This window comes from Lactuca serriola, chromosome 4 (genome assembly GCF_051521515.1).
Source record: "Lactuca serriola cultivar US96UC23 chromosome 4, Lser_US96UC23_V15, whole genome shotgun sequence".
In the NCBI taxonomy this organism is placed as follows: Eukaryota; Viridiplantae; Streptophyta; class Magnoliopsida; order Asterales; family Asteraceae; genus Lactuca; species Lactuca serriola.
In genome coordinates, this window is record NC_136411.1 from 75,109,136 (window position 1) to 75,115,550 (window position 6,415).

Sequence of the window (6,415 nt, forward strand, 5' to 3'; positions counted from 1 at the left end):
CACATCTTCCTGTTCCTTTCCAACAACAGCATGAAACCTCGGTTTCATATGAAGAAAATCATCTTCATTCTTGAACTTCTCTATCACCTTGTACTGGGCTGTTATAAACATCATTTCATTAATTGGAAAGTGAAGCTGATTCATATTAGTGTTTAGGATAAAATAGCTTTTTTGTGGTTTCTTCTCGAATGCATACGTTTGATTGTATGACACTCTGGCTTTGATATTTTTGTAACTATACAGCTTTTTCGGATCTCCCTTATCCATGTTTGGAGGATCATTCTCATGAAGCCTCATTATGCTCTGAATCTGTCTTTGTTTCTCCATTTCAGCCTCAATCTCGGATTACTTTTCTTCCTTTGTCTTCTCAGTAACAACCCCTTTTCCTTTACCCTTGTTTGCTTCAGAGGGTTTTGGTTTCTTTGTACTTGAGCTTCCTCCTCCAACAGTTGATCTGATAACAATTCCCTTTTGAATGGGCCTTGTTGTTGTCTTCATAGACATCACAATAGAAACTACTGGAATTAATGGAGTTGGAATTTGTGTTGAGAAAACCTTACCAACAGGCTTTATAACCTATTCTTCTACTTTTCTCACCTTCATAGATTTACCAACAACCTCCTTTTCTCCCCCTTACGCCCTTGTGACAACATGTGGGGCACTAGTTATTAACATGCCTTTTGAAAGGCTTGATTAAGAATTTGTAACTTCTGAGTTAAAAACTCAGGAGTGAGAAATGATGACTGTGCAGACTTCGACACAATCTCCTTAATTTCTCCAAGCAATACACCCAAATTCTCAAAATTCAAAATATCTTCACTTGCCTTTGCTTCTACCTTCGGTACCAAAGATTGATAACATTCAACAATCTTTGTAAACGCAGCTGCTATTGTAATGACTTTAATTTGAAGAGAAGAATAATTCATACTTAGCTCTTGAAGCTCTTTCGAAACATTAACCTTCATCTCCTCAAGTTTCTGTTAACATCTTCTCGTACTGTTTTGACATCCTTAACGAACAGAACATGACGTTCTTCCACTACATCCTTCAATTTTCGAAGTTCACCATCGAAGGATTTAGCCTAAGCTTTAACTCGTAGTTCATTATTCTTATCCAGATTATCCATTTGTTTGTGCATACGTAGCTCCAGAGCTTTAAGCATAACATCAACCTCAATCCCCGAGACTGAATTCTTTGCACCGGAATCAGCTTGTGATTGCAAAATAGAATTAAGTTTATGGTTGAGAATCTTGAATTGTTTTTCCAGACATCAGCATGTGATCTGGAATATTCTCTTCTCCCAAATCAAATTCAAGATCAGCAAATGTTCCTCCAAAACCTCCTCCACCTGTTTCATCATCGGAATGAGGCTTGGACGGTTCAGTAGATTGGGATTGGAAAAGTGTAGTAAATGGTTGTTGTAAGACTTGTTCAAAAGTACGTGATGTTGTGGTGGTTGAGACTTGCGAAAGAAATGGTGGAAGTGAAACAAATGTATTGGGAATAGGTTCGAAAGAAGATGTAATTATAATACCTTGAGACTCCTGCTTCATTTGTGCCACACTCATAATGACTTCTGCACCCGTATCAGATACGTTTGCACGAACTTCTGAAACTGGAACCTCATCGGTAACTGATTTGGTAAGAACAATTTCGAGTGGACTGGTTGATGTTGTTGGCGAAGTGGACGTAATAATAGGAGACTTCATTCCCAGAGGAGTTTCTGGAATGATTTCACTTTTAGAGGACTCTTCTCGAACAATCAACTTCCTCTTCTCTCTCTTTTCGGTAATATGCTTTGTCATATCCTCAACTTTTCGCTATTTCGAGGTTGGTGAGACTGGTGCTGGAATTTCACGAACAATGACCCTTCTCCTATTAAGTTGAGCTTTACAAATAGTAGGAGATTGATCATCTGATGAGGCTTGTGATTTTTGAGACATCTTCTTTAAATGCTTGAAAACTCCTGATTTCGAAGGGATTAATTCCTTCACAGAATCAGTAGTTATCTTTTCCTTAGGCTTCTCATTTTTCTTTGAAGTCTTCTCCTTTTCAACTCGTTTCTTTGGAGACTTAGACTTAACTTTATTTGGATTTTCTTGTTCAACAACTTCATCATTTCTTGGACTTCGTAGGCTTCTTTGAGGACCCTTCATCACTTCTGGGAAATAGAACTCTAGTTTCCACAGAAGGATTAACATTCTTCAAATATGCCACCAATACAGAGTTTGATGGATCTATTTTCTTTAGCATACCATCTGGAATTCAAGAAACATTTGGAAAGACCTCCGAATCATCTTCTACGGACTTTGGAAAATGATATTTCATGAACTCTACTTTAGATTCTTCATTAGGAACTTGTATACCTTCCTTCGCATAGGCATACTGAAGTATTAAACTCCAATAACGAGCACACGAAATCCACTGCACAACATTTGTGTTTTCCACACTCTTGATGAACTCCTTCCATATCTGTGTAGCATAGTCTACATTAAGATCATAATATAGACCTACAACCATTGCGTAAACCTCTAATCTTCCCTTATCTAACCCTACACTTCGTTCAGTTAAGCAACGAAGGTAAATTCCAAACAAAAAATTCCAGATACAAGGAAGACCTGACTTCTTGAAGTCACTGATCTTGGGGAGTGTTGGCTGATGACCCATCTCATTGAATATGTGGATTATCTGAGTAGTAGAAACTTTGTAAAACGAAGATGAATTGGGGATTTCCAGAATCTGAGCAAACAATTTCCTCATGAGACGGAACCTTCTATCATTCACTAGATTAAACGTGACAACATCCATGGCTTTGCTATACACAGCAGTTGAACCAGCCATCGATAACCAAGACATCGGTACATCAAATGCGTTGAACATAATAGTGGCAAGGCCTGAATGTTGAAGAGCAACAATCAGCATCTTAAGCTTCAGGGTATAATGAAACATCAGCCTCGACTTGGTAGTTAGTACTCTGAAGCTTCATAATTGGTTGAGATGCAACATCTTCAATGGTGTTGGTTTGAGCAGCAGCCATGATTTAGGGTTTGAAGAAATTCTTGATGAACTGAGAAAATTAGGGCTTTGATCGTCTAAGAATTAGAACTCGTAATTAGTAAAGGAGAAATCAATTTCCTTGTATATGTTCCATCAACTGAATTCCAAACGTTTTTACTTAAAATTAGCCACGCCTGTCCTTGAAACGCGCACCACTAGCCGTTTTAAACGCCACGTTAGATAAAGTACCTTGAAACTCGCACCATTTACAACGGCTACATCAGACTGTTCGTGAGTACCATATGGATAAGATCGAAAACCTTTGACATGGAGGTTGGTCTCTTTCGTTTTTGGGTTTAAAAACGAGATCATATGCCATACTTTCGAAATCTTCAGCCTGAGTTGGTAGTACTCAGAACCTCAAGGATTTCGTGAGTGCAGTGTGCCAACAAAATAAGATAAGAAGCAAAATAACAAAAATTTGGGATCTGTGATGTCGAAAAATAAAATTTCGACATAAAGGCAGTTAAACCTCAGGCAAAGGTTGCTTCACTAGTTATCAAGAGAGATAATCAACATCTTGTGTGGTTTCCCGTGAATTAAAATCAAATACTTGTTGAGAAGTATCGAAGGGCTTCTTTTATATGGCTACGTGGGTGGCTTCGAAATTTCGTTACATATCAGCACTAAACATAAGGTGAGTAATTGTAACTGAAATTACTTGTTTGACCGGTGTAGTCAGTGACAAGTATGCTTTGGATGAATTTTAAAGTGACAAAAGGTAAGATTTGATATTCACACGGAAATCATATTCAAAAAAAACTTCAGCTGAATCCTGTTGGGAAACAAATTTCGTGGGTTTCGAACATTTGATCAAGACCACACATAACGAAAGAATATGATTTGGAGTATCAAAAAATTGGTACAGAAACAAATGTTTCGTGAAAATCTGGAACATAAATCCCTGTCAATTCATTAAAAGGTTAGAAAGATTGGGTTTCACTTTCATCACGGTCTCATGAATCTAGATCATAAACACAGAGTTTTGTTATGTCTAAATCTTGATTGGTTTGATCAAAGATCTCATGGACATATATCATAGTGTGTGAACGTGTTAGAATTTGGGATGAAAAAGATTGGTTCACGAATCAAATTGTACCTCTGCTATGTTTGGACCAAGCAAAAAACTCTTAACTCATTTGAGAAGAGTAACGTAGCTCAGTGGACTAATGTGAATACAAGCCTGATTGGGAAGAAATTTTCGTGATGAAAGATTTCGTTAAGGCTTTCGAAATCACACATTGAGTCAATGGAGGCTTGGGTTGACATGTTGTAGCATGCTTCTAGGGACATCCTAACTAGTGTAAAGTTTCGAAAGAATACCTGATCCTAGAACTGCAAGCATGATTCTTGAAGAACCTCCTTTCAATCTGTATGATCTGAGAAAAAACAAAGTACAAAATAACAAAAAATCTTTTTGGATTTTATATTTTAGAAAAGAAGAAAATTATTTTTGTGATTTTGAATTTTTCGAAAAGAGAAACAAATAACAAAATTATTTTTAGTATTTTTGATTTTTCGAAAAAGAAAGCTAAGTAACGAAAATATTTTTGGGTGTTTCAAATTTTTCGAAAATAAATGACCAACAAAAAAAATGAAAACTAAAATTTACCAACTAACAAAAAATTTTCATTTTGGATGTCGAAAACGAAGCGTGTCGAAGCGCTTAGTGTGAATAGTAACCTCTGAATGGTTAATACTAGTTGCCTCTCAACTGTTAATCATTTCTTCTGAATCGACACATGTTCTCAACACCACTTTGTCATTCTTTCGAAATTAATCCTGGAACAGAACTTGCTTCAATCATTCCCAATCCTGTCAAAATTATAACAAACGATTATTCATCCAATAGTTTTGTAAAGATATCAACAAGCTGATTAGTTGTCTTTAAAAAATGTACTTCGATATTTCCATCTTCCACATGATCTTTAATGAAATGATAACGAAGTGCAATATGTTTGGTTTTCAAATGTTACTGGATTATGAAAAATGTGTATAGCACTTTGTGAATCACAATACAATGGAATTTTTTTCATATTGATTGCATAATCATGCAATTGACTTTGGATCCATATGATTTGCGAAGTGCCAACAGCAGCTGCAACATACTCTTCTTCAGCAGTTGAAATTGCAGCACAAGTTTGCTTTTTCGACTGCCAACTCACAAGCTTCCCATCCAACAATTGACATCCCCCACTTGTACTTTTTCGATCAAGATTACATCCTCCCAGATCTGCATCTGAAAATGCTTGAATGAAAAATCCTGATTTCAAAGGATATGACAATCCTAACAAAATTGTTCCCTTAAAATATTGAAAAATATTTTTCACAACAGTTAAATGTGGTTCTCTTGGATTTTCTTGATACCTAGCATAATTACATACATAAAACATAATACCAGGTCGACTTATAGTAAGATAAAGAAATGAACTTATCATGCTCCTTTATAAAGTAAGATCAACAGCAGGTTTATCTAACGAATGTGTTAGCCTTGTTCCAACCGACGTTGGTACTCTTAACTTCGTGCTATTTGACATTCCAATTTTTTCGAGCAAATTATTGGTATATTTCTCTTGATTGACAAAAATGCCTTCCCTGCTTAGACGAATATTTACGCCCAAAAAGTTATTTATTTTGCCCATCATACTCATTTCAAACTGGCTTTTCATCAAATTTTCGAATTCACTAGACAAAGCAGGGTCAATAGAGCCAAAAATAATATCATCAACATAAATTTGAACAAGCATTAGATGATTCCCAACTTTCTTTCAGAATAACGTGGGGTCAACTGATCCTTGTTTAAATTTCGACTGTTTTAAGAAATTGGTAAAAGTTGCATACCAGGATCTTGGTGCTTGTTTTAACCCATAAACAGCTTTATCTAATATATAAACATGATTAGGATATCTTTCATTTATGAAACCTGGAGGTTGTTCAACATAAACTGTTTCTTGCGATAGGGGAAAAGGTTTCTTCGTAATCAATACCTTCTTGTTGTGAATATCCTTTAACAACTAGTCTTGCTTTATTTCGAACAATGTTTCCATCTTTTTTGGTTTTGTTTTTGAAAATCCATTTTAATCCGACAATCGAAACATTTTTAGGTTTGGGAATTAACCTCCAAACTTTGTTTCTTTCAAACTCAGCAAGTTCAGATTGAATTCCTACAACCTAATCTGAGTGTTCCATTGCAACCTTGACTGTCTTAGGATCTATTTTGGAAATAAAAACATTAAACATGCAAAACTCTTGATGAGCATTAAGTTCCTCATTCTTTGCAAGAATTTGAGCTCTTTTCAATACTCCATCTTGAGGATTTCTAATGACCTGCTCTTTTGGATGATCTCTTGTCCATTTT